Genomic DNA, 27,202 nt, shown 5'->3' with positions numbered 1-27,202 from the left:
TCGATAAAAATTGCGTGTGTTCTTTTTTTTTTTTTAAAGATTTTATTTATTTGACAGAGAGATACTGAGAGAGCACAAGTAGGCAGCGTGGCAGGCAGAGGGAGAAGCAGGCTCTCCGCTGAGCAGGGAGCTGGACCTGGGAATCGATCCCAGGACCCCAGGATCATGACCTGAGCCGAAGGCAGCCGCTTAACCAACTGAGCCACCCAGGCGCCCAAAAACTGTGTGTTCTGAGTGGTCTATTGACTGGCCATTTTCTCTCTCCCTCTCTGTGGGCCTCCCTATTCCCTGAGACACAACAGTAATAAAATTAGGCCAATTAATAACCCTACAATGGCCTCTATGTGTTCACATAAAAGGAAGAGTTGCACATCTCTCACTTTAAATTAAAAGCTAGAAATGATTAAATTTAGTGAGGAAGGCATGTCGAAAGCTGAGACAGGTTGAAAGCCAGGCCTCCTGCAGAAAGCAGCCAAGTTGTGAGTGCAAAGGGAAAGTTCTTAAAGAAAATTAAAAGTGCTGGTCCAGTGAACACACGAATGATGACAAAGCAAAACAGCCCAATTGCTGATATGGAGAAAGTTTTAGTGGTCCAGATAGAGGATCAAACCAGCCACAACCTTCTATTAAGCCAAAGCCTAGTCCAGAGCAAGGCTGTAACTCTCTTCAGTTGAGAGAGGGGAGGAAGCTGCAGAAGAAAAGTTGGACGCTAGCAGAGGTTGGTTCAGGAGGTTGAAGAAGCCGTCTCTATAACATAAAAGAGCAAGGTGAAGCAGCAAGTGCTCATGCAGAAGCTGCAGCAAGTGATCCAGATCTAGATAAGATAATTGATAAAGATGGCTACATTAAACAACAGATTTTCAATGTAGATGAAACAGCCTTATATTGGAAAAAGATGTCATGTAAAACTTTCATAGCTGGAGAGAAAAAGTCAATGGCTTGACTTCAAAGATTTAAAAGATAGGCTGGCTCTCTTGTTCCAGGCTAACGCAGTTGGTGACTTTAAGTTGAAGCCAATACTCACTGACCATTCTTTTTTTTTTTTTTTAAAGATTTTATTTATTTATTTATTTGACAGAGAGAGACAGTGTGAGAGATGGAACACAAGCAGGGGGAGTGGGAGAGGGAGAAGCAGGCTTCCCGCGGAGCAGGGAGCCCAATGTGGGGCTCGATCCCAGGACCCTGGGATCATGACCTGAGCCGAAGGCAGTTGCTTAACGACTGAGCCACCCAAGCACCCACTCACTGACCATTCTAAAGGTCCTAGGGCTTTTACACATTTATGTTAAACCTACTCTGCCTGTGCTGTATAAATCGAACAACAAAGCCTACGTGACAGCTCATCTATTTACAACATGTTTTACTATTTTAAGTTCCACTGTTGAGACCTACTGTTCAGAAAAAAATGATTCCTTTCAAATTATTATTGCTCACTGACAATGCACCTGGTCACCTAAGAGCTTGATGGAGATTTCCAATAAGATTAATGTTGTTTTCAGACCTGCTAACACAACATCCATTCTGTAGCCCATGAATCAGGAGTCATTTTGACTTTCAAGTCTTATTACTTAAGAAATACATTTTGTAAGGTTACAGCTGCCATAGATAATGATTCCTCTGATGGATCTGGGCAAAGTAAATTGAAAACCTTCTAGAAAGAATTCATGATTCTAAATGTCATTAAGAACATTCATGATTCATGGGAAGAGGTCAAAATATCAACATGAACAAGACAACCCTCATGGATGACTTTGAGGGATTCAAGACTTCAGTGGGGGAAGTCACGGCAGATATGGTGGAAACAGCAAGAGAACTAGAATTAGAAGTGGAGTCTGAAGACGGGACTGAATTGCTGCATTCTCATATTAAAACTCTTAACAGATAAGGAGTTATTTCTTATGGATGAGCAAAGAAAATGGTTTTTTGAGATGAATTTACCTCTGGTGAAGATGCTGGGAAGACTGTTGAAATGACAACAAAGAATTTAGAATCCTATATAAACTGAGTTGATAAAGCAGTGGCAGGGTTTGAGAGAACTGACTCCAATTTTGAAAGAAGTTCTACTGTGAGTAAAATGCTATCAGGCAGCATTGTGTGCTACAGAGAAATTGTTCGTGAAAGGAAGAGTCAACAGATGCAGCAAACTTCACTGTCGTCTTATTTTAAGAAACTGCCACAGCCACCCCAACCTTCAATAACTGCCACCCATTAGTCAGCAGCCATCAACAACAAGGCAAGACCCTCCACCAGCAAAAAGATCAACTCCCTGAAAGCTCAGATGATGGTTAGCATTTTTTAAGCAATAAAATATCTTTTAATTAAAGTATGTACATTGTTTTTTTAGACATGTTATTGCACACTTAATAGGCTATAGCATAGTGTAAACATTACTTGTATATGCACTAGGAAATTAAAAAATTAATTTGACTCACTCTATTACGATATTTGCTTTACTACAGTGGTCTGGAATCAAACCCACAGTATCTTTGACCTACGCTTGTAATAAAACAAAAATTTAAGTAGAGAAAGTGAGGTGTTATGGAAATATTTGGTACTATCTTTGCAACTTTGCTGTAAATCTAAAATTATTCCAAAATAAAAGTTAATTTGTGCTCACTCTGGCATCACATATACTAAAATTGGAACTATACAGCGATTAGCATGGCCTCTGCACAATGATGCCACACAAATTTGTGAGGCGTTCCATATTTTAAAAAAAAAAAATCTAAAAACTGACACGCAAAACGACAAAAGCAATGTCTTTCTCGAGTTTCCTTTAAAAAACTTTCTATCCGTACAAATGTTCATCTTGCACAATATGTTTAAGTTTTAAATGTTGAATATATGACTACTCATCTCTCTACATGGAAGTTTCCCCAAAATACTGCCAAACACTTTCCATTAGCTACATTCCAGTTCTATTAATCACTCACCAAAAATATCAGTAAAATACCAACATTAAAATTACTTGCTTTCTGGGGAGGAGAGGCATGGGGAGAGGTGAGCGTGGGGATATTTCAACTAGATGTGCTCTAAGTGTATGAATTCAGTTTGCTTGATCCTTTGCTCCCCAGACCCTCAACCCCTCCATGGTATATTAGTTATTTATTCATGTTACTAAGCTCAGGGAAAGTGGATATACAGTAAAAGAAAAGTTAGCTGGGATGTCAATGGCTACTTTCCAGTGAATGAGATCATGACATTTTAGGAATCCAAAGTACCTTCTCAAACCCATCTCCCCTTTATCCAAAGACTATAGACAGGCTGTGTCATTCAAGATTTTGTTTGAAGCAAATATGTCAGTGAATTCAAGAGAAATGAAACAACCCCCTAGAAATAGTTAAGATTTGCTCAATGGTGACTTATCAAAACGGTGCAGATATCCATTCCTGTAACCTCCTGTAAGTAAGCAGGGGAGAATGCATCGCTGACAGCACCATAGCTCCAATATAATTACTGACAGATAGTAAAGCTACTTTTTAATATTGTAGTCCCAAACTTTCCTTGTTATACCTGCCTATCAAATGTTTGTTTTGAGAAGAATGGAAACTGATAAGAAGGAGAATGTCTGAGAGACCTGAGAAAGAAGTGGGATTGACTGAGCAACAGTTAGTTACTCCAGGATACCTGCACATCTGACCATTTATCCTCTCACTTACTCCTGGGCATATATAAATATATACATGAGAAGAAGGAAGAAAAGAAAAAAGAGAGAAACAAGGCAGTAGGAGATAAAAGAAAGGTAAGAGAGTAGGAGTAAAAACTAGGTCTGAGACCACTAAAATGTGACAGGATAGACTTAAAATTTACTATTATATTTTTAAAAGCTAGCAGAATTGAATTTTCTTGTCCTATTCCAGTTCAAGCCCTGATGAATGTAAAATCTGATTTTGTTTAGATAAAATATATTCTTTAATATGTAAAAAGCAGAGCAGGGGCGCCTGGGTGGCTCAGTCGGTTAAGTGGCCAACTCTTGGTTTTGGCTCAGGTCATGATCTCAGGGTCCTGGGACAGAGCCCGCTTCTGGCTCTGTGCTCAGCAGGGAGTCTGCTTAAGATTCTCTCTCCCTCTGCCCTCCCCCAGTAACTAAAACATCTCCATCAGATTTGATTTACATTTAATGGCTTTAGCGTACCATGATTTCTTCTTAAAAAAGGTGTCTTACTCTTTAATAACATAAAGAAATGCTTAAAATATGTTAAATAAAAAGAAAAAAATGATGTAAATGAAATCAATTTACTTGTTTATTTATTCATGTATTCAACAAATATATTCTAAGCTCCTTCTATGTGTCGGTCACATAGGTAATGCAGATTTAGCATCAAACAAAACCAAACTCTTATGTTCATGGAATTTATGAGAAGATAACACTAAGCAAATAAACACCCAGTTTGATGGTGAGAACTAACGGGGAGCAATAAAATAGGTTTGGTAAAGGCAGTGATTCCAAATTATTTTTATTTTTTTTTAAGATTTTATTTATTTGTGAGAGAGAGAATGAGAAACAGAAAGCATGAGAGGGAGGAGGGTCAGAGGGAGAAGCAGACTCCCTGCTGAGCAGGGAGCCTGATGCGGGACTCGATCCCAGGACTCCAGGATCATGACCTGAGCCGAAGGCAGTCGCTTAACCAACGGAGCCACCCAGGCGCCCTCCAAATTATTTTTAAAAACAAAACAAAACAAAACCTAAAACACATATATGGAACATTTAGGTATTACTTTATGAAATTTATCTACTTCTATAAGTTGTATTTTCCCACTCCAAAAACAATCATGTAAAAGCTCCTAAAAATATATTAGCACATGATAGACTGTTTTCTCTGTGAACTGTAATCATATTTAGTTGTATGTTCATAGCTGGCTCAGGATTTGCAAAATATCAAGAAAAACTATCCTAATCCATGTAAGAGTTCTTTCTATTTTAGGTTAACAATTTATTCACTGCAAACACAATTACACTGGTTAGGACCAGAGCATGCTATATATTCACAATGTAATTTCTTAAATTACAATTCTGTTAAAGATTACACCTCTTCAGCTGCACTAGACAGAAAATGTTTTTAGTAAAAGAAATAATAAGGAATTTAACACACAAACTTCCAGAATTAAATCAACACAGTTGGAAATAATAAACTCGGGAACTTATCAGTTAAAGTCAGAACATTCCAATTTGATTATTCCTATAACTTTATGTATGATGTAGGTAGCAGCTTTTATAGTATACATAGATGTATTATAACAAAAGTTTATTAAACATTGAACATAGTAGAATGAAAAATCAAATGATTTTATATTCATTAAATTTAAATTGTGGGTCAGTATCTTTTAGTGGTTTTCTACTGCCAGTTTCATAAATCTTACAGTATCAAGCATAATAAATATATTCAATGTCTTTGCCCATAGAAGCACTATCAGTATTAAGAAAATATTTGAACTGTCAAAACACCAACACTAATTCTTAAATTTCAAAAACAACAGCAACAAACAAGAACCTCAGAAGACAGGTAATAATCCCACCACAGAGCAGACAGAAAAACCAGTATCGAAAAAAATATGTTGGAAAAGGAACAAAAATCGACTTTACAAAGAAAATCTGTTTGCTGGGTTATTTAGGGAATGCAGAAAACAATATGGAAAGGGAAGGAAGAAGCATGTGAACTTCAAATACTATAAAATAGATAACTCATATAGTGAATGGGAATCCTTGGGTATTCCATGCTTCTGCTTGGGTTGGCAGTTCATTTTGAAAGCCCAAAAAGTCACACAGAGAAAGTAATCCTCTAAGTTTAAATTTAGACTCTTATTTAGATGACAAATGACAAATCAACTCATGCTTGTTCAAAAAGACTCAATTTGTTGTAGACACATTAAAAGTATTCACAGGTTCACCTCTGGGCGCCTGGGTGGCTCACTTGGTTAAGTGACTGCCTTTGGCTCAGGTCATGATTCTGGAGTCCTGGGATTGAGTCCCGCATCGGGCTCCCTGCTCAGCAAGGAGTCTGCTTCTCCCTTTCCCGCTCCCCGCTCTTGTGCTCTCTCACTCTCGCTCTCAAATAAATAAATAAAATCTTTAAAAAAAAAAAGTATTCACAGGTTCACCTCTAATGCTCAGCTTGCCAACTTAGTGGCCTTGTACAGCAATTAAGGTAAGCAGAAGTTGAGGAGAAGGGTCTATGTTTTGGTAGTTACGATATCACATATAAGCATATTTCTCTTAGAATAAACATATATAAATGTGTTCTTCCTTTTACTAGAATAGTCTCAATGCCAGGAAAATATTAAAGACCTGCTACTATGTTTGTAAACTTGGCTCACATGGATTTCAAAGAGAGGTGCATGTCTAACTGAAAAAATCCAGCACAAAACAATTGAGATCTGTTTCCCTTTCATGGTTAATCACGCTTTAAAAATAAACTCTTGAGAAAGCCCAAACTCATATCTTGGCAGGTTCCTGCTCCAACATAAACCCTAACTGATTTAAGTTTTGATTTATTGATTAGAATTTTAAGAAATTCATTTTATTCAATTTAACTATAATGAAGTTACAAATAGAGACCAAGAGAAATATATTAAGGGAGAACTGAAAAGAGAATGGGTTATTACTCTTCCTAACAATGTTGCTAAAAGACTTCACTTAGAAAAATGGTTTCAGAGACAGAAGCTCTGAGAATGCTTACTTTCAGGAAGTAAGAACAGTGAAACTAAGAAGCATACCAAGAACAGAAAAACCTAATTGATTGGCCTTTCTGATACTCTAACAGAGATATCAAGAGAGCTTGAAAAACATCAGTTCTCTGAGCAAAGCAATGATGACCAGATAAAAATATACCTCCCATGATGATAATGTAAAGGTAAGGAAACAAAGATAATTATCACAGGCTTACTCCTAAGAAGGAAACTTATGGGAAGAAGATACCAGAGGCTGGTGTGGACCAGAAAGGGGCCAAACAGAGAAAAAGACACTGAGCAAGAGAACCCAGGTCCCGGGTGGTAACCAAGAAGGTGAAAGAGAACACCTATAGAATACATACACTGGGTTGTATTAGAGAGGTTTTTAAGTGTATTACTAACCTTCTTTAAACTCACTGATAGCATTCATGAACATTAAAATGCTATGTTCCTCTGCATATAAGTAACAAAGGTAGATTTAAAAGCTATTTGTCTCAGTGGCTGGATAATTAACAACTATGTTAATTGGAATTTTAGGCATTACATCTAGAAAACAAAAAATAGTAAGATAATGTTTTATATTCACAATTTGCTCACCAGATAAATTTGTGGGTCTTCTGAGGTTTAGCCACCTGTTCTTAGGTAACATTTAAGTACAGATGTATTTGTATAATAAAGGTCATTTGATTCTTTTGTTTCTCATTTATTCATTATAATTAATTCAAAGTCACTGTAACCAGATGCATGAGGTAAAGAAAAGAATTACACACACAGCCTTAAGAAAGAAAGAAAATCTTTTCCCAGGCTCTAAAGGGAAAAAAGAGAACTTGGAAAATTTTCCCAGGAATTCTCACAGAATTACCGAAGGTAAGGTTCTTTTCAAACATTTAACACTGGAAAATCTGTGTTTCCTTATTACAACTCACTAGACTGGAAAAGGACTATTTTATTTATTTCAAAGATCGAACAGAGCTTATATAATTATTTAGTTTTTCAGAGGGCTGAAGTCTCACCAGTAAGGTATGGATCCCAAATATGGTGTGGATCCCAAAGGCTAGTTGTACCCTACCTTTAGTTCCACTGCAGTGAAGAAAACAAAATGTCTTTATTATAACCAAAGGTATGTTAATTCATCCATTAAAAGAAAATGCAATGCTAGATCCTGGGGGCATGGTGGTAAGACACAGCTGCTCTTCTCGAGTCTTACCAAATAAGGGGAGAAGACAGACACGTTAAGGAACAATTACAATGTACTATGATAAATGCTGTGTAATAGGAATAAGTACAGAGTGCTTATGGAAGCAGAGAGAAAAGGTTCCTCAACCAGCTTTTGAGAGATGAGATCTGAGAGATTCAAAGAAGTTATCCAAGAGTAGGGGAGAGTGGAAGGAAAGGCACGGAGAGAAAGGCAGGGAGGGGAAGAGCATAGGCAAAGTGCAGGAGGCAACAGACAAGAGAAAGTTTCTTGCAGAAAACTAGGCACTGTATGGTGCTATATGGCAAAGGGTGAGGCAGGAAAGGTAAGCAGGGCCAGATCTCGAAAGCACCTCTGATGCACTGCTACACTGGACTTACCCTGAGGGCAATGGAATCACATAAACTTTTAGAAAGAGAAGTGAATATGAACATATTTTCATTTTAGAAAGACCACTCTGACAGCAGTGAGGAAGGGGCTGAGATTGGGGACATAAGACCAGTTAGGAGGCTATACAGTACTCAAGGTAGAAGATGATGGTGGTAATGACAGTGCCCTGGAAAGAAGTCTGAATTCTGGAGCCAAGACACAAAAGGAACATGCTGAATTTGAAGGGCCTCTAGTAAGCCCAGGTGCCGATGCCCAGCCAAGTACGAAATTTAGTAGGTGAAAGAGCTGTTGCAGACTAGATTTGTGAGAAAACAGTACACAGTGCGTCTTCAGAGCCCCAGGAGTACATCAGGTTATGAGAAAACCAGCAGTGAAAACAGGGAGACATTAGGAGGATGTTCTTATGAGAAACACTCATGGACATATAAAAGTATGGCCTAAGATGAGGAACCAAATGAGGAAAGTCAGGAGAGCATGGTATTACAGAGCCTGAGAGGAGAGCACTTGAAGGGGAAAAAAAGAAGTCAACAGTGTAACATACTGCAGAATGGCAGAGAAAATAACACTGAGAATGGTCCATCAGTTTCAGTGAAAACTGATGTTCGTGACTTTGAGAAGAGCAGTTTAAGTGAAATGTCTGGCATTGTGGGTTGTGGATTAAGGAAGGAATGCACAATAAACAAGTTTAAAAGAGAGACAATGTGTTTCTCTTTCTGGAAGTCTGGATGGGAAGGGGCAGAAAGGAATGTGGCTTGAAGAGGAGGCAAGAGGGGATGGAATACAAAGTACGCAGGCAAGAGGGAGGATGAAATCACAGACAGAAGCATCGAAACTTCTACTGTGACAGGAAGGCAGTAGGAGAGAAGGAAGGGTGATGGAAGACTGAGGTTTAGCACAATGTTAGCATCACATGTGTGCAAACAGCACAGTTTGAGCCAAGACTGCCACCTTGGTTGTGTGACCATCGGTAAATCTGACCATGTACAAATCGAAACTTTTCTGGTCCTCAGTTTACTCTTATAAAGATGAGGATGGTAGGTTAGATACCCTCTAAAGTGCCCTTCAGTAATAAAGTTCATAACTGCAATTAGATAATAATCTCACGAGGGATTTTTTTGTGTGTGATAGAAGACTATAAAAAAATGTGCTAAAGTGTACAGAAATGGACTTACTTCTGTCTGATATCCACACAGTCGAAAGAGCACTTTGAACCAGACTTACATTGTAAAGTAAAAACCAGAATCACTGTGTGGCTCAGGCATGTAACATAAATATTCAGTCTGGCCTAGTCTGCCCAACCACAAAAATTGAAGACGGGTTGGTGTTTCTTTTGACTCCTGGAGATAATCAGGGAAGACCACGTAAATTGATCTTGAATAACAGAAAGCTACTGAAACATTCAGAAAACTATAAAGTTCTTTCTATAAAAGTATTTGAATGAAATCAAGTAAGATCTTACCTCCATTATAAGTTTTTAAAATTTCCTTTTTTTTTTATCATTTTCATTTAAATGCAACAAAAGTTAATTTCTTGCTCAAACCATTTTCAATGTATGCTGACAGAGTAGGGAAAAGGCACTCTGTTCTTACTAATTTAGAGACCCTATCTCTTTCCATTTAAATCAGAAGTTCTTAATCTCTTTTTGTTCCATGACTCATTTGGCAATTGGGTGAAGCATATGGACCTCTTCTCAGAATAATGTTTTTAAATGTATTATATAAAATGCATAGCATTGGGGTGCCTGGGTGGCTCAGTTGGTTAAGCATCTGCCTTCAACTCAGGTCATGATCCCGGGGTCCTGGGATCGAGTTCCGCATTGGGCTCCCTGCTCAGTGGGAAGTCCACTTCTCCCTCTGCCTCTCTCCCCAGCTGCGCTCTCCCTCTCTCAAATAAATAAAATCTTTAAATAAAATAAAATGCATAGTATTACAAAAGAAATATATTGAAATATGGTTGTCAAAGTATTTTAAAATTTGGTGCTACAGATGTGCTTATTAGATTCAATGACAAAATTTAATCTAGTGAATCCAATAATTATTGTAATCTTGAAGCAGTGAGGCATAGATATTATTTTGAGATATCTGAAATAAAAATAATATGATTTCCACTGGTGTCAAGAAATACTGTGCAAGACCCTTTGCACCCAGCAGGCCAATCAATGAAGAGAATGTGGATGGTGCCTGGAAGTACTTTGTATTTCTGCCACCCCACTTCAGGGGCCAGAACTGAGTCACATGGACCACTACCTAGTGCCAGGAAACAGAATCTCACCAGCTCTTACTCTGAAATCTCTCCAATTGTTTCATTTTGTTTTTTGGGGGGTGGGGGGGAGGGCTTTTGTCTGAAACTCGTTCTCTAGTAGATTCTTCAGCAAGAGCTCATGAGAACAACACTTCAATTCTTGGAATATTCATAACTATTTATCTGTGGTAGTTATACTTGAAGGTAAGTTTGGCTGGATAGAAAATCAGTAGCTCATGTTTTCCATCCTTGAGTTTCTTAAATATGGTACTTCATGGATTTTTCTCCAATCAACTAATTTTTCAATCTTTTCAAATTCTGATTTATGTTTTCTTTCTTATCCTATAGCATTAAACATTTTTTTCACTTTAAAATAAGTTCCCATCTACTTTGTAGACTTTTGGGGGCATGGTTGCATTGTTGGGACATTATTTTATTTTTTTCCTTAAAAATCTTTGCTTAATTTTGCCTTTAAAAAAAATGAAATAAGTTTTCCTGTACTTTGAAAAGAATAGCCCAGGATAGTTTTTCCAACTTCATGATTCTAGAATTCTCTCTCTTCTTGTTTTCACAAAGTGATTTTTAAAAAATGGACTTCCACTTTGTGGGATTGCCTATGTTGTCATCATCTGCTTTATGTTTTTTTTTAAAGATTGTATTTATTTATTTGAGAGAGAGAGAGAGAGAGAAAGTGAGCACAAGCAGGGGGAGCTGCAGAGGGAGAGGGAGAAGCAGGCTCCCCGCTGAGCAGGGAGCCCCATGAGGGCTTGATCCCAGGACCCTGGGATCATGGCCTGAGCCCAAGGCAGATGCTTAACAGACTGAGCCACCCAGGCGCCCCTATTTATCTGTTTACCTATTTACTCATTTACTGCTCTTTTTCATTTATACTGAATCTTCTTACAAAAAGAAAGCATTTTTTATGGTTTATCATTTTTAAGAGTTTTATATATATATGTATATATATTATTCGAGTATAGTTGACACAATATTACATTAGTTTCAGGTGTACAACACAGTGATTTCATAACTATACATTATGCTATGCTCACAAGTGTAGCTACCATCTGTCATCATACAACACTATTGCAATACCACTGACTATATTCCCTGTGCTGTACCTTCATCCCCATGACTTATTCAGTCCATAACTGGAAGCCTGTAACTCCCATTCTCCTTTATCTACTTTGCCCATTCCCATACCCCACTCCCCTCTGGCAACCACCAATTTGTTCTCTGTATTTATGGGTCTATTTCTGTTGTTTTTGTTTGTTTGTTTTGTTTTTTAGATTCCACATATAAGGGAAGTCATACGGTATTTGTTTTTCCTCTCACTTATTTCACTTAGCATAATAATCTCCAATATGTACGTACTCTCTATTATATATATAGAATGGAATATTACATGAATCTACTTTTATATATATCCATATACATATCTCACATCTTTTTTATTCATTCATCAACCAATGGACACATGGGTTGCTTCCATATTTTGGCTTTTGTAAATAATGCTACAATACACACAGTGGTGCATGTATCTTATCAAATTAGCGTTTTCATTTTTTTTGGTAAAACACCCAGTAGTAGAATTATTGGATTACATGGTATTTCTATTTTAAATGTCCGAGGAACCTCCATACTGCTTTCCACAGTGGCTACACCAACTTACATTCTCATCACCAGTGCACAAGGATTCCCTTTTCTCTACATCCTTGCCAACACTGATTATTTCTTGTCTTTTTTGATACTAGCTGTTCTGACAGGTGTTAAGGTGATACCTTATTGTGTCACTGTGCCATCATCTGCTTTTTATCTGAACTTTTTCTTTCTCCTCCCCTATTGTCCCGTCCTGCTCAATTTGGATTCTACTTCAAGCAGCTTTTCTCCATAAGAAGATTTGTTTTGGAAGGGAGCTTTGGGTGCTTGCTTCAACAGTATATAAGAACCAGAATGACCCAACACCATCAAAATGAATTGCTTCTGGTCCCCTTGTATTCACCTATGAATTAGATCCTGCAAAAACATCCATCTAATCTCAGCATCTACTCTGATTGGCTTAATGTGCTTGCCAGTGAGTAGCTGCTGACAATTTGAGGGATTTCCTATTCTCAGGGCCTTCAGCTGCCCTGTGTCGTTTCCTCTGCTTCCTACCACACAGTTACTGGGCCCATCTGAATCTTGTAGTTATTGGTAATTGGTCCTTACCTGCTAGTATTTGGGGGCTGGAGGGGGTACCTGGTTTTGATTTAGCTGCTAGACATAGGTTTTGATTCTGATATTCTAGTTGCTCTACCTGTTTTTATGAAGAAATTAAAAAACAATGCCACTGCTGCCAATCTTTCCGGAGTCTTCCTGAACTTTGTGTTTTTTAATTTAAAATAATTATTGTTCAAAGTCTACTTCAGAATAGTATGAATTGGGGCTATCAGTCATTCTAACAAAAAGTGAGTAAAACATCAGTGATCTTCTTGGAACTGTGGGAGATTTATGTATATGTGTATGCATGCCCGTGTGTGTACATGCACTTCTGCTTTCCTTTCTTCACCCCATTTTGAACAGAGGGGATCTGCTATAGATATTGAACCTCCATGAAATATTCTGTCTCAAGAACGATTACATGGTTAAAACTGTCTGAACACCACTGTTCAGGAGTCATCTTTCAAAATCAGCATTTAAAACCTAAGTAAAGTGAACTGACATTCATAAAACAGATTTAGTATTCAGAGAAATAATTTGAGCCAAGAACTACAACGAGAATTCAAGCAAAAAAAAAAAAGTATCTTTTAATAATCCCTCATGTTTTTTCAAAGGCTTGAGGAAAAAGTATGTATTTATTATATTTCTTTATATTTCTGTTAACAGTTTCAACTGTGGTATCAAATATAATTCTTAAGTTGTCCAACTAATTACTTAGAACAAATATGAAAATTTAAGTTACATATGCTTAATCACAAAAATGATCAACCAAATTCAATTTTTCCACTTTGTCCTATCTATTTAAAATTTCAAGTTCCCTTAGAGGTGTTATGAATGGAATGCTTAAAAGAACAACTTTAGATAAAATAAAAACAGAACCCTAAATGTAAGTGTTTGTGGAGGAACACATGATTCCTTGAAGGCCAATCATGCTGGTATATACTACAGTATACTACATACCCATGAAATTGGACCTCATGGATCTACCTGTCAGCCCCCTGGATCCAAGAGATCAAGATCCATAACCTTCTGGTAAGCAAAGAAATTTTCATTTCCCTAGGTGGTGAGATCCCCAGGAAGCAAGGAGGGTAGTGCATCTTGGAATTCTGGCAAACCAGAAAAGAATGGGGCCCAGAAGCAGTAACTTTTTCAGAGATCTATAAGGCCCAATTTTAAGATCTATTGGTAGATTCTAATGCATTACTTGAGATCTCCACATTTGATCTCTGGTAAACAGGACCTTCCCAGGAAACCTCTTATTACCGTAATGCTTTTAAAGTTTCCAACCTGCCTGATAGATACCAGCTTCTTTTACTAGAAGATTCAGATTAGTACTACTTGGGCCTTGTAACATGTGCCTACATGGTTGCATATCAGATAAACAAGGCATTGTGAATCCTTATTCAGAAACTTGACAGACTGAAACAATATTCAAGGATTGTGTGTACAGAAAATTTGTGAAGATGAGGGAAAAGAAAACTGATTTTGTGTTTATTTTAGAAATCAAAGGTCAAGTAAAACATACACATACACACACACACACACAAATTGGCAATAGATTACATTTTTCTCTGCAACAGGCAGAATCCTTCACTGAAAAATAGAGTGAATCAATGATACATTCCCTTGGAACTTGTTTAATCATGTATAATATTAAGGAGAAGTCAAACTTGACATATATATTATAAAGTATAGCTCTTCTTCTGCCAGTGAATTATCTGTCAACTTGACAGGTTCAACTCTGCTTTACGTTATTACTGAGGTACTTGACCATCCTAAGATTGCAATATACAGAAGTTCTTACTGGGCAGAATGGAATGTCAAAACCCATGGAGCAGATGCCACAGATGTCCACTGATGTGACTATAAAGGTAAAGTCATAATGTGAGTAAGAAAATATATTTTATGAGTGCCTTATGTAATTTAGATATATCCATTTTTTGCTGCAATTGTTTTTTTTAGGTTAAGTTAACCTCATCAACCTCTGATGAGCTTAAAAGTAACAATATCCATCCTTTACCCATCATCTTCTCCCTGAGGTAAATGATGCAGAATGTCAAAACTCAGAGATTTTGGTGCTCCTCTAACTCAAGTCCTTCATTTTACAATTAAGTCAATGTAGATCCATTGATGTTTATTTAAAAATAAACACAACAGGGACGCTCATGTGGTTCAGTCTGTTAAGTGTCCAACTCTTGACTAAGGCTCAGGTTGTGATCTCAGGGTGGTGAGATCAAGCCCCGCATCCGGCTCCACGCTCAGCGGGAGTCTGCTTCTCTCCCTCTCCCTCTGCCCCTCGTTGCTCTTGTGCTCACTCTCTCTTTCGAATGGATAGATAAATCTTTAAAAAAAATAAACACAAAATTTATTATGTGCCCACAGGCATCATATACCAGGCATCAACACACACGTGTTCCAATTTAATCCTAATAGTTTTGTGAGATGGATTTCACATCTCACAAAGATGTGGAAAGAGATGTGGAAAGATGAGGAAACAAGAGATGCGTGACTTGATCAAGAACACATAAACAATTAGTTCCAGAGCCAAGATTAATCTTCAGAGTCCAAGTCTATTTTGATTTTTTTTTTTTTTTAAAGATTTTATTTATTTTTTAGAGAGCGAGCGAGAGGGAAACAGCATGAGAGGGGAGAGGGTCAGAGGGAGAAGCAGGCTCCCCGCCAAGCCGGGAGCCCGATGTGGGACTCGATCCCAGGATCCTGGGATCATGACCTGAGCCGAAGGCAGACGCTGAACCATCTGAGCCACCCAGGCGCCCCTATTTTGATTTTTTATTAGTTGTTTGGTTTGGTTCCCAACTCTCTCTAGCCCTCTAATTTTACACCTAATGTTAAGTGACTTATCCAAGGTCATGAACTAGAGTAATAAAATTTGAATCCAGGTCTTCTGACATAAGAGATTTAGTGTATTTCCATTATGCAGTGCTAGGTATCTCCCCCAAGTGGCTTTAACTTTAGACTTTGACTACTTCCTAGTGACTGCAATGAGTAAAGTACAATGGTAGATGCTGAATGTATCATAACCATCCCTAACTATCAGAATGTGTCACGCTCTTATTTTTACTTTATGACCACCACCTTTCCCTTTTCTCCAGGGATCTGCTTCCATGTCTTTTTGTTTGTTTTTGGCATTAAGCCAAACAACTGTGTATAATATGGGGAAAATATAGGATAGTCTTCTTTGTCCATAAATAGTTTGTAGAAATTAAAATTTGAATAGAGGAAGTAGAGGCAAAAACAACTGCTAATTTGTGTGTTATCAACTGGAAGTCCAGATAAAAAAGTAGTAAAGAATGAAATAAGAGGGGCAAATGACATGTAGGACTGGCAAGAAAGACTGGCCTTGAGGGAAGGCAGAAACCATGGCTTGAAAATAGACAGTAGGTGAGCAGCAAAATCCAGAATGGTCTATGTGGAGTAAGAGCAAGTGGGCTCTGTAAGAGCAGTTCAAGGAAAGAAGGCTGCCCAGTATAGTGAGGCTTTGAATATGAGGCTTACCTGATCATGATTTATGGAGTCATTGTTGATTGCTGAAAATAAAACTAGTAGTTACCATCTATTTACTCTGTCCCTATGCTGCACTAAACCCTTTTAGTATTTCACATTAATCTTGATTGTAACTCCATAAAGATTATTAGGTTCATTTCAGTTGGTATAACTGAGGCTTGGTCAGGCAATTTGCTTAAAGGTCACTGGAAAAGTAAGTAGAGGATCAGTATTCTAAACCATGTCATTTGGATTGCAAAACCCACACTACTGTCTGACAGTTGTTTCTCCATTAAAACCAACAAATAAAACAAAAAAAAACTTTCCCAAAGCACGAATCTTAGGTCTTCAACTTAAACCATATTCAAGTATAACCACAAAGGGAAAAACATACTTAAAAGATAAAAAGCCAAGAAAAGAAAACCTTTAAGCCTGAGGTTTCTCATGCAGCCGAATGCAAAATATATAAACACATGCAATAAAGTATATTTTATGACAACAGTGACTATGAAATCTCAATGGAGCACACATTTCATATTTAATAGAGCCATTACACATTCCTTTTAGCCAACTTCACTTAATTGAGTATCTTATTTTTTGAGGGAAAAACTGCTTTGAAATTTTATCTCAGACCTTTCCATAGTTAGATCTCACTTAAATTACCAAGAAAAATAATTGCTGTTTTGCATTCATTTTGCAAACACATACTAAACTCTATGGAGCTTCTCCTACTGTGAAGGAAGAAGCAAATAAAAAATATATTGTTATAAGGGAAGTAAAGAAACAAGTCTCAGAGATTAATCATTATTTTGCAACAGGACAAAATATTCTGTGAAGAATTTACTATAATACAAAAAATAACCAAAGTTATCATTACCGACTGTCACATAGGCAAGGATCATAAAGACTTTGTTATACAGGATAGTATGCTATAGAAAACTAGCTGTGAGCTAATTGTACATATAAGGGGTCAATGTTTTCCATGTATCATTTATATGTATATCTATCTACTTAGGTACTAACTGTAGTATCCTTCATTTAATATTTTCTTTAAATTAAAAATTTTTTTAAAGAAGCAAAATGCCTATTTAAGCCCTTTTAAAAAATAAAATAAATTTAAAAAAAAATTTAGCCTTGATTAAAAAACCATGAAATCACAGTTCTGATTACTAGTTATAATATCTTTCCCAATATAAACTAAAATTAATAAAGGTAATTACACATCTTAAAATGTTTATTCTGTACTCCCTGTAATCATTCTGCACACTTCAGGTATAAAGCATCATACTCTGGAAGCCACCTTAATAGGAACTCTCCTAAGGTGGGTGGGGAGGGGCAGTTAAAAAGTATTCCACTATTACTGTGCGAACTGTTACAGGAATTTGTCCAACTCTAAAGAATGTGTGTCTATACTCATAAATGCACACTATGCTCTGAGACTAGAAACTCAGTAAAAAATAGAAATTTTGTAAAAAGTGAGGCATATTACATAACTCTCAGTTACAGTTAAACATGCATTTTTCCTTTGATAGCTACTGTTCAAGAGGGCATTTATAGGCATTCAATTGAAATGGCTTATAATTCTATAAATATGTCACAATACTTGTCATTAGTTAAGGAAAAATGCCAGTTGTACTAGAGCTGGGAGGCTGAAGGGTAAGTGGGGTTTGGAGATGCGAAGTGCAGAGTTCTACAGACCTGGCCTGGGGAACAGCAAAAGTGAAGATTCCTTCTGCCCACATTTCTGTTCTGGCTAAAGGATTTCCAATTCAGCCACTGCATAACCACTGGTGGTCTCTGAGAAGCCAGAGGATCATCCACTTATCTTAAAGTCAGGTAATGAATTTGTCAGATACTCTTAGTTATTAGCAAGAGCTAATAGGATGTTTTGTGGGGAAAAGTTATGATAAACTATTCTAAAACTATTTCATGATAATGGTCTTTTAGAAATTTATGACTTTTGGGGTCTTTAATATGAGATGAACTATACTATACCTAGTGTGATTCAAACTGCTTATTGCAGGGGCAGGTAGAGCTGCCTGGATTCTGGATTCACACAGATCTAAGTTCTATCTTAGCTGTCACTCATTAGCTGTGTGACCTTGGAAATTCTTTAAGTAATTTTGTTTCAGTTCCTTCAATGGTGATAAATTACCTACATTATAGGATTACTGTGAGGATTAAATGGTATGACATGTAGAAATAATAGTTAAAGAGTAAAAATAGTACGTAGAATAATAGTAAAAGTCAATATTGCTATCAGTTATGTAAAGCAGCTTCCCCTTTAATGAATAAAAATGGAAGTATCCATGAAAGCTCAGGTTCCAACACAATTGCTTTTCAGAGGATGTTAAGCAAATTATTTTCTAAGATACAGAAGTGCAGCCATAGTCTTAGAGTCCATATTGCTAATTGCATTATTTGTATTTAAGATTTCACATACATTTGAAAAACACTTGGTAATTAATGAAGTATTTTCTCACATATTATGTCATTTGATTCCCACCACAAAGCCTAGGAAGTAAACAGCACAAGTATAACTCACATTTTGTAGATGAGGAAACTAAAGTTCAGAACAGCTATTTAATTTCTAGTTACAGTAACTGGAGAAGTACTTTCTTAGCACATCACCTCTGCCTCTCATAACTTTTACTTGTTTCACAGTTTAGGATAAAAAATTGGGTATTACATAATTAAATTCTGATTTACGATTATTGTTTATTTGCTTTGCTTTGGATTTAAGTAGGACAAAGTATTTTTCAGCACAATAAAATTTCACATATCTCCTTATTAGGGTTCTAGAAAAGTAGCCTATGTTTGAGAGGCCCTAAAAATAAATGTAAAAACTTATGTAAATAGTTGATGTTCCTGGCTTTTATTTTGTCTCCTTGGAAAAAAGTAGTAAGTACATTTAAATAATGAATTAAACACCAATCTATCATAAATGATACAAAATACTGTGATAATACCATTGACTTTGCAGGTCAGGTTCTGGTTTATCCTTCAAAGAGCAACTTCATTACTAGATGACTGTTCACTTATGCAGTTACCAGGCAGAGCTCCTCTGCGATAGTTGTTGACTTTCTATTAAATGTAAGCCAGGGCTTGATGGCCTTTAGAGGTATGAAACAGCCACAACAGTGATATGCAAACATGCTATTTTAAAATCAAGTCCAGTGTCACAGTTCATATATTTTGTACATTCTAATTTACCAAGAACATTATGATCTTTAAAATATTAATACTGGCTTAATGAAAATGGCTAGCACGAAGCCCTCTATTTCTTTTGAGTTAAAAGCAGAGGACCATTCTATAATACAATAAATGACAATCACTAAACATGAAGGAGTTTGTAACTATACTGGAATAAACTTAAAACGGGTTTAATCTGAAGCAAAATGATGTAGTCAATGACTACTACATTATGCTAGATAGTAGTAATTAAAGACAAATAATAAGCAATTTATGTACTATTTTTAAAAAGTCAGCAAAAAATTTTATTTTACCTTTTAAAAGATTTTTATTCATTTATTTGAGAGAGAGAGAGTGGGAGGGGTGGAGGGAAAAGGACAAACAGACTCCCCACTGAGCATGGAGCCTGATGGGGCTCAATTCCAGGACCCCGAGATCATGACCTGAGCTGAAGTCAGATCCTTAACTGACTGGGCCACCCAGGCACCTCCCCAAACCCAACAAAAAATTGTGAAGAAACAATGTAGAGGAGAGAGAGTAATTCATCAGGTCCAGAAGCCACTCTGAGGCCTTCTCTGCAGACATCTGGCATCTAGGGACCCAGGAGGTCAGCTATCTCAAGTCACTGGCAAGAGAGTCCCATGGCCTAATGTTCCATAGCCATCAGGTTATAACTACTGGTTACTAGAAATATATGATAAAAACTGAATCTAGGATCTCTTATGGTTTACAATAAGGCAATATCCTCGCTGATGTGAGAAGTAAAACAGATTTGGCTCTCCAGGTGACAGGCTCAGATTCTCCTTCCTAATCCCAAGTTTCCTACAATTCTGCCAATTAATACCATTTAAATAGAAAACATTGCTAGGGTGGGGCCAATAGTCATACCTGCCTAGTATGATTTGGGTTAGTTGACTATCATCTTTTCTCTCTTTGTACCCTTAAAAGGGTGTACAGTGCAGGAATTATGGGAAACAGACTGAGAATTAATTTCAAGCAAGATGCATTTATAAGAAAAGGCAGGTCTTTCAGTAATGGAATATCAGGAAATGCAACATTTATTGACCCCCATTTATTGAGTATATTAGGTCTCCCCTGTACATAGCTTTAACCATCTAACATGCAGTAAGAATAATTTACTAAAATATCACTACCGCTAACACTTCTGTAGTGTCTACCAGGAGCTTGTTTCATATACTTTACATCCCGATTGGGGTAGATTACCATTACACACCATCCCAGTTTTACAGACAAGGAAACTGAGGCATAGAGAGGTTAAGTAATTTCCTCAAGCTCACACTTGCCAAGTGGTTCCAGAGTCCCTGATTATAACAGTTACCCTACTGCTATAAAAGAACTCTTCTATCAGCTATAGAGAGATGATCAAGAGTATAACAGATAATGAGGCATGCAAAAGATGAGGTGGGAGAGAATCAAAATCGGTTTCTTGGTCTAGAATTGGTCTGGTCCTTTCCTTAACCTAAACTGCTCAGGTATCAACTTAACACTTGTCCTGTCCCTAATCCTACTCACTTCCTCCTGCCTGCCTACACTGCTGTGTGCCTAGGAAACAGGAGTAGGGGAAAACCACAAAAGTTCTCCGAGCTGGGGTGGAAAAACTCGAGGACTCAGGGCTGGTCATGTACAGCAAATAAAATTTGTGAGAAGCTGTAGTCTTGCATCACACATTATCCTACACCTGCATAGACAGATAAAGACTATCAATGGAGGGTAGTCATTTGTCTTTTAATATAAAATTAAGAATCTCTGGAATTTGTTACCACCTAATGAGAATTAGCTTTTTAATATCGTGTCCTGCTTCAGACTGGCAGCTCGAAAGCTTGAAGGTACTACTTCATGTCTAAAATGGTAACATGTTCTTGATGCTAGTTACACATTGGTAACGAAGGCATATATTCACACACAATTTTTAGCAATATTAAGAATAGGCAGCATATAGAGAAAGTGTTAGACAATGAAGACCTCAAGGCAAAATCAATACAGTAAGGTGCCTCGTTAGTGCAGTAGGTAGCACGTCAGTCTCATAAAATCAATACAATACAGTGACAGCATCAGGGAGACATTTTTGAATCACGCTGTGTAACAATATAATATTTCATACTGAATGATGCTAATCTTGTATTATTAAAAATGAAAAACACGTTACAATGTATTCCAAATAAATCCCTTAGTGGAATATTTATGACAAATCACTTCAGTTCACTCCCGAGTTTACAACGGAGCCAGAACTGGATGAAATTAGTGTGTTGTAATTTCAGAAAACCCTACACAGTACATGAAAATCACATTTAATATAAATGTCACATCATATAGTCATATTACTTTTGAAGTAACAGTTTTATTGGAGTAGTGTGAGTTTTCAGAATATGCAATGTAATCAAGACACTTCAAGTAGAAATATGTTAACTTCATATTTAAAAAGAAACAAATGTGCAATAGCATAATCATGGGAAGTAGACAGTATTCTAATACCAGAAATATCTGTCTTGGAGATTTGATAATCACACACACACACACTTTGGCTTATTAAATCAACTAAAATAAATAATAAATACAAGTTGTGACATTTTATTTACACTAAGAATCCTTTAAAAAGGAAATCATACCAATGGTAACTAGAGGATCATTCAGAGTACTATGATGTATGAAGAAATGACTATTTGACTATTCTGAATTTATAATTTCCTGGTATCAATGTATAAAAATTCTTATTTCTTATTTTCCAAGTATCTTTGAATCAAGAATCAAGAACAGGATTCCTCTAGCATACTGCAGCACAGCTTTAAGACCTGATATTCATTTATTGGTCAGTTTCAATTTAATAAAGACAACAATACTTGAATCAAAGCTACCTAGCAAACTTAAGCGAACTGCGGCAAACTGGAGCACAGATCCCACATAGTATTACTAACACCTGCTTTTGGGCTGCCTTCCAGGTACTGTCACTAGCAACCCGTGGGGTTGAGGTTACAGTAGTGGTGCTGGACTTACATGGGGTCATCTCAACTGTTTTTCCAGCCCTTCTGAATATGGCACACATTTTCAGAAAGTGACCTGGGCCAACTGTATAGTTGATAGCTTTGAGATTCTCTCTTAGACCAAGAGAGGCAGCATATTGCTGTAGAAATAGATGAGATTTAGTGCCTGCACAATGGTTCTCCTGTTTTACCAACCACTGCTGTGAGAACCACAGTTCCGTTACCTATAAAATGGAAATAACAAAACAGATTTTAATAGTTTTCTGTGAAAATTAAGGGTATTCTGTGAATTACAAAGTAGCTTAAGAATTTCCAGTACTGGGGCACCTCGCTGGCTCAGTCAGTAGAGCATGTAACTCCTGATCTCGGGGTTTTGAGTTCAAGCACCACGTTCGGTGTAGAGATGACTTAAAAAAACAAATAAAATAAAGAATTTCCAGTACTTAAAACAGTAGGCTATGTTCATATAGACATAGATACATGGCCAAACGATGAATGAAATGTAATGATTCCTTGAAATCAATATTTAGTAATAAGTACTTAATTTTGTTCATGCTTTTGCTTCTCCTCAGATGCCCCTGACCACTTTCAATTCCTCCTGCCTTGGCATTTCCAAATCTTTACTATCCTTTAAGATCAAGCTCAAAAACTGCCTCTTCTAAGAACATTCCCATGACAATCCAAATGGAAATAATCTCGTCTTTCTGTAATTATCAAAGCAGTTTAGCTGGTCTTCATCCACAAATACCTGTATTTATGTACCTATTTTATCTCCTGTGATTATGTATCAACATACGGTTTATACTATAAACACACCTCACTGATCCTAACAGTAGCAGTAATAATAACAATAACAAGCAGCAGCAGTAGCATTCCCTGCGGCTCTGCCGATCCCAGCTAGAGGGTTTATTATACACCAGTACGCACAGATTCTTTGGGAGCCTTCAATATAACCTATGTGGCAGGCACCATTATCGCTTTATACAGAGATGAGAAAACAGAAAACAGGGGTGGTAGAGCCGGGATTTGAGCCTGAGTGCTAAGCTAAACCACCTCTGCAGTAGGTATTCTGTGTGGTAGGCCAAAAAGGCATGACTTCCACAGGGTCAGTGAGGTCGTTAAATTAGCAGAGACTTGAACCCAGGTCTTCGGAATTCAATTCTAGTGTTTTATCTTGTATCTCTGGCTTTCACACTAACTCCAACTGTGTGCCTACGGACTTTTGGGAGGCAGTTCAATGACTCCAAGTGCCAACCAGTCGCATGTAGTCCAAATCATAAAAATAACCCTTGAGGTAAGGGCCATCTGCTGAGTTGCTGCTGCCTACCAGTCTCATATCCTGGGACAGCTAGCTCCGTCACCGAACTTCCTTGCCAGGGAGTCTTCATCTGGAAAACAGAGATAGGCACTTGACCACTACCTAAACTCGCAGGATTTGAAATTAAGGGGGGAAAAACCCTTTTAGTTATTCAGAATAAAACTGTCCAGCACAAAGCAAATTTTGTTTTCTTTTCCTTTTCAATGTTTAAAACTAACACAAATATTTGACTTCATATAGAAAGTATACTGAGAAAGCGGACTTCATTCTGGTCTGTGGTTTTTACAGATCATAAAAGTTTTAAAGAATACGGAATTAAAATAGGCAAAATAGCTCTCTCTTACAACAGCTGGTGGAACTTTTCCAGAAACTTCCCTCACAACTTAAAAATGCTCAAGGCCTGAATAATTTGCTCACAATGATGAGTTTGTGTGGCAGACTTCAGAGCAATTAAAAGGTTATTGCAGAGGTCCTGGGGGGTGTTTATATAGCTTCCCTACTATAAAACAACATTTGCTTATTTTTTCTCCTCATATCTTGGTTAGTTTAAATGCTGTTTCATAATGTGTTTGCATTTATAAAAATTTTATGTTCTCACTTATCTTCTCATGATCAGAAGCTGGAGAACAACTAAAAGTTACCAATTAAGCAGTCTTTAATGATTATTGAACTAATTTGTGGTGTACTTCAACTATGTGTATCAGTTACAAGTTTTGCTCTTTGTATCTCTCATCTCTCTTAGCCAAATTTGCCTTGTCAACCAGCAGAACGCTTATGAATTACAAAAAAATTCATTTTGTTCTACTAGCTACAAAATAACTGAACAATGAAAAAGAAATTTCAAGAACAATACTCTCAGGAGCCAAGGATGGCCCTTCTGAAATTTCCCATGGGTAGATTTGCATATTTAAAAAACAAAAAAAGCATTTGTCAGGCCTTTGAAATCGTAACAGAAGTCAATAATTTGTGAGCACAAAAGATCTGTGTTTAGTTTATTTATTATTATTTGCAGGTGGTGGTAAACAGTTTTATTGATGGGGAGGGAGTTAGGGGAGGCAAACTCTAGAGAGGGTCCAGGACTCAGCTGGCCTGCATGGTCAAGGGGGAGGTCCCAAAGGGGATCTGTGTTTAGTTTAAATGTGTGTGGCCCCATAATTAAGGCAGAAAACTGAATCTGAAGAGAGATCTAGTTCAAACTAATATTTGCAAAAACTGAGATGGAATCTTAATTATTAAATCAGAATGAACATAAAATATAGGCAATTAATAATTCTCTTACTTCTTGATTTACTGATATTTACTTGTTTGGGAGACAAGAAGTGCACTTCCTATTGGCAGTTAAGTTAGCTATGGACAGGTTAGGTAGTCAACTTGCTTAATTATGGCTCTGTTAATAGTTCTGCTCCATCTACTTTGTATGCTGTGAAGCCTCTGTAAACCTAACTTTCAGGTCTTCTCCCAGAAAGAGGAGAGAGCAAAACCTGCTTTAAGCTGTTCTAGGCAGGCAAAGGCCTTAGTATGGCAGAAAGATAGGACACTCCTAGTGAGTTCTTTGGAATCAAGTCTCCCCACTTGGCCTCAGTGATGAGAATCTCTGACACACCCATAAAGGAGTAGAGCACACTGCAAAATGTTAAGTCAAGCAGACAAAAAACATTTCTAACATTTTCTTTTTTCTTTTTTTAAGATTTTATTTATTTATTTGAGAGAGAGAGAATGAGAGACAGAGAGCATGAGAGGGAGGAGGGTCAGAGGGAGAAGCAGACTCCCTGCTGAGCAGGGAGCCCGATGTGGGATTCGATCCCGGGACTCCAGATCATGACCTGAGCCGAAGGCAGTCGCTTAACCAACTGAGCGCCCCACATTTCTAATATTTTCTATGCAATGTTCAGAATCTGAGTTCAGCTGCACTGCAGCTAAATTAGTAAGTACATTGTATAGCAACTTAAAAGGAGACGGTATTTTATTTTAGTGTTTGCATTTGTATGCAGTTTTAAAAGCTTGGCATCTTATGACATACACATAGTTCAAATACAGCTTTACAAGAGTTTTTATTCTAGGTGTATCTGCACAGCATTATTTCACATCCACTCGTCACCTGTACATAGAAAGAGAGCTGTAAGATTATCCTATTTTTAGGCTATGCTTTCTGGTTTGTGAGCTGACAGTCTTTGTCCTGTAAGTGAAGCACTATGAATGCTCATTCCCATGACAGCTTCTTGCTAATTCCCTCTAGCCCACAACTCTGTTGTTTTAGGCTTTCTGACAGTTTATTTGATAATTTGTCTTTAAGTTATTTATGAGACTAAAGAAGACACAAGGTAGAACATGAGACTTAAATCAGATTTCAGAGGGCAGATGGAAAGCACTCAGACCTGAGATTCCTATAAAGGTCCAACCCAGCTCTTAGCTTTTAAAACAGGGACTCCCTTCATGGGTAGCACCACTTAAAATAAGCCATTCTTTTTCAAAGTTTTTTATTCTCCTAAAATAATAAGCTTTCTAATAGAGATTCTGCTATAAATTAGTAACTAATAAACAGAAGGTATGAGAGAAGGAAATTACTACATTAAGGGCTATAAAAATTTTAAAAATCAGTTACAAAGTATTAAAAGCAAAGAACAGTAAATGACTATCTAAAAAATTCATTTCTTATAAAAAATCCAAAGAGAACTAAATTGAGAAAGGTAAAACATGTCTCTCTCTTATTCTTCCCTTTAAGTTCTAGTAGCTTATGATTCTAACAGGAACCTGAACTTAGCATTATTAATTTTACACAATTTGCAAATATCTCAGAATTTCTGTCTACCCACTATGAAACTAAAGAGTACAGAAAACTGTACTTTCAGGTTATTATATAGCAGACATTGTAGCTATTTATTCTCAGGTGTTTATGTCTTTAAAAAGTGACCAGCAACTCTGTAATAAGCTCAGGAACGGGTTCCTCCCTATTCAAGGTATTAACATCTTAACACTCAAGAGATACTTCCGGTGCTACTTCCGGTGCCAATGTGCAAATATATCCTGAAAAGAAAGCTGTAACATTTTGCCCTAGAAGAGAGTTCTGTTGGTTGCAGAGGATTAGGAAAATCTATAATGAAAAATTTATTGTTTGCTTTACAATGTACTTTTTAAATATGCAATATCTTGATTTATACTTTATTAGGATCTTCAGTGACTCCCTTTCTAAACTCAGAAAAGCACATAGATTTTTAAAATCCCCAAACTATATAGTTCTGTGTACCTCAGTTCTAGTCTTCTAAAATTTGTACCATTTTCACATGAGGAGCCCGATGGCCAGGCAATTCACGTTACCTAAGGCGATTGAATTGCTACTATGTAATTCTGTGTTAGGCAAAAGAGAACTGAGGTTTTTCTCTCTGATGGGAAAGATGACATCATTGCTGTGATTTTTTAAAGGGCAGTATATGGCTAGAGATCTGGTGAGGGCAATAGGAGGGAAAAAACTTTGAGGACCATAATTTATATATATAT

The 27,202-nt window shown here is 37.0% G+C and overlaps 1 protein-coding gene and 1 non-coding gene across 2 annotated transcripts in view; one reads left to right on the top strand and one right to left on the bottom strand.

The window, feature by feature from the left end:
- Window positions 1–27,202, bottom strand: part of UBE2E2 (ubiquitin conjugating enzyme E2 E2) — a 373,034-nt gene that overhangs the window by 101,778 nt on the left and 244,054 nt on the right. The window lies entirely within an intron of this gene.
- Window positions 2,610–2,713, top strand: LOC123834983 (U6 spliceosomal RNA). Its single transcript, XR_006788557.1, has one exon. It is a non-coding gene; the product is annotated as a U6 spliceosomal RNA (small nuclear RNA).

This window comes from Mirounga angustirostris, unplaced genomic scaffold (assembly GCF_029215605.1).
Source record: "Mirounga angustirostris isolate CCGP_5_RB_7025 unplaced genomic scaffold, mMirAng1.0.hap1 SCAF_1, whole genome shotgun sequence".
Classification (NCBI taxonomy): Eukaryota; Metazoa; Chordata; class Mammalia; order Carnivora; family Phocidae; genus Mirounga; species Mirounga angustirostris.
This window is presented reverse-complemented; position numbering and strand designations above follow the sequence as displayed.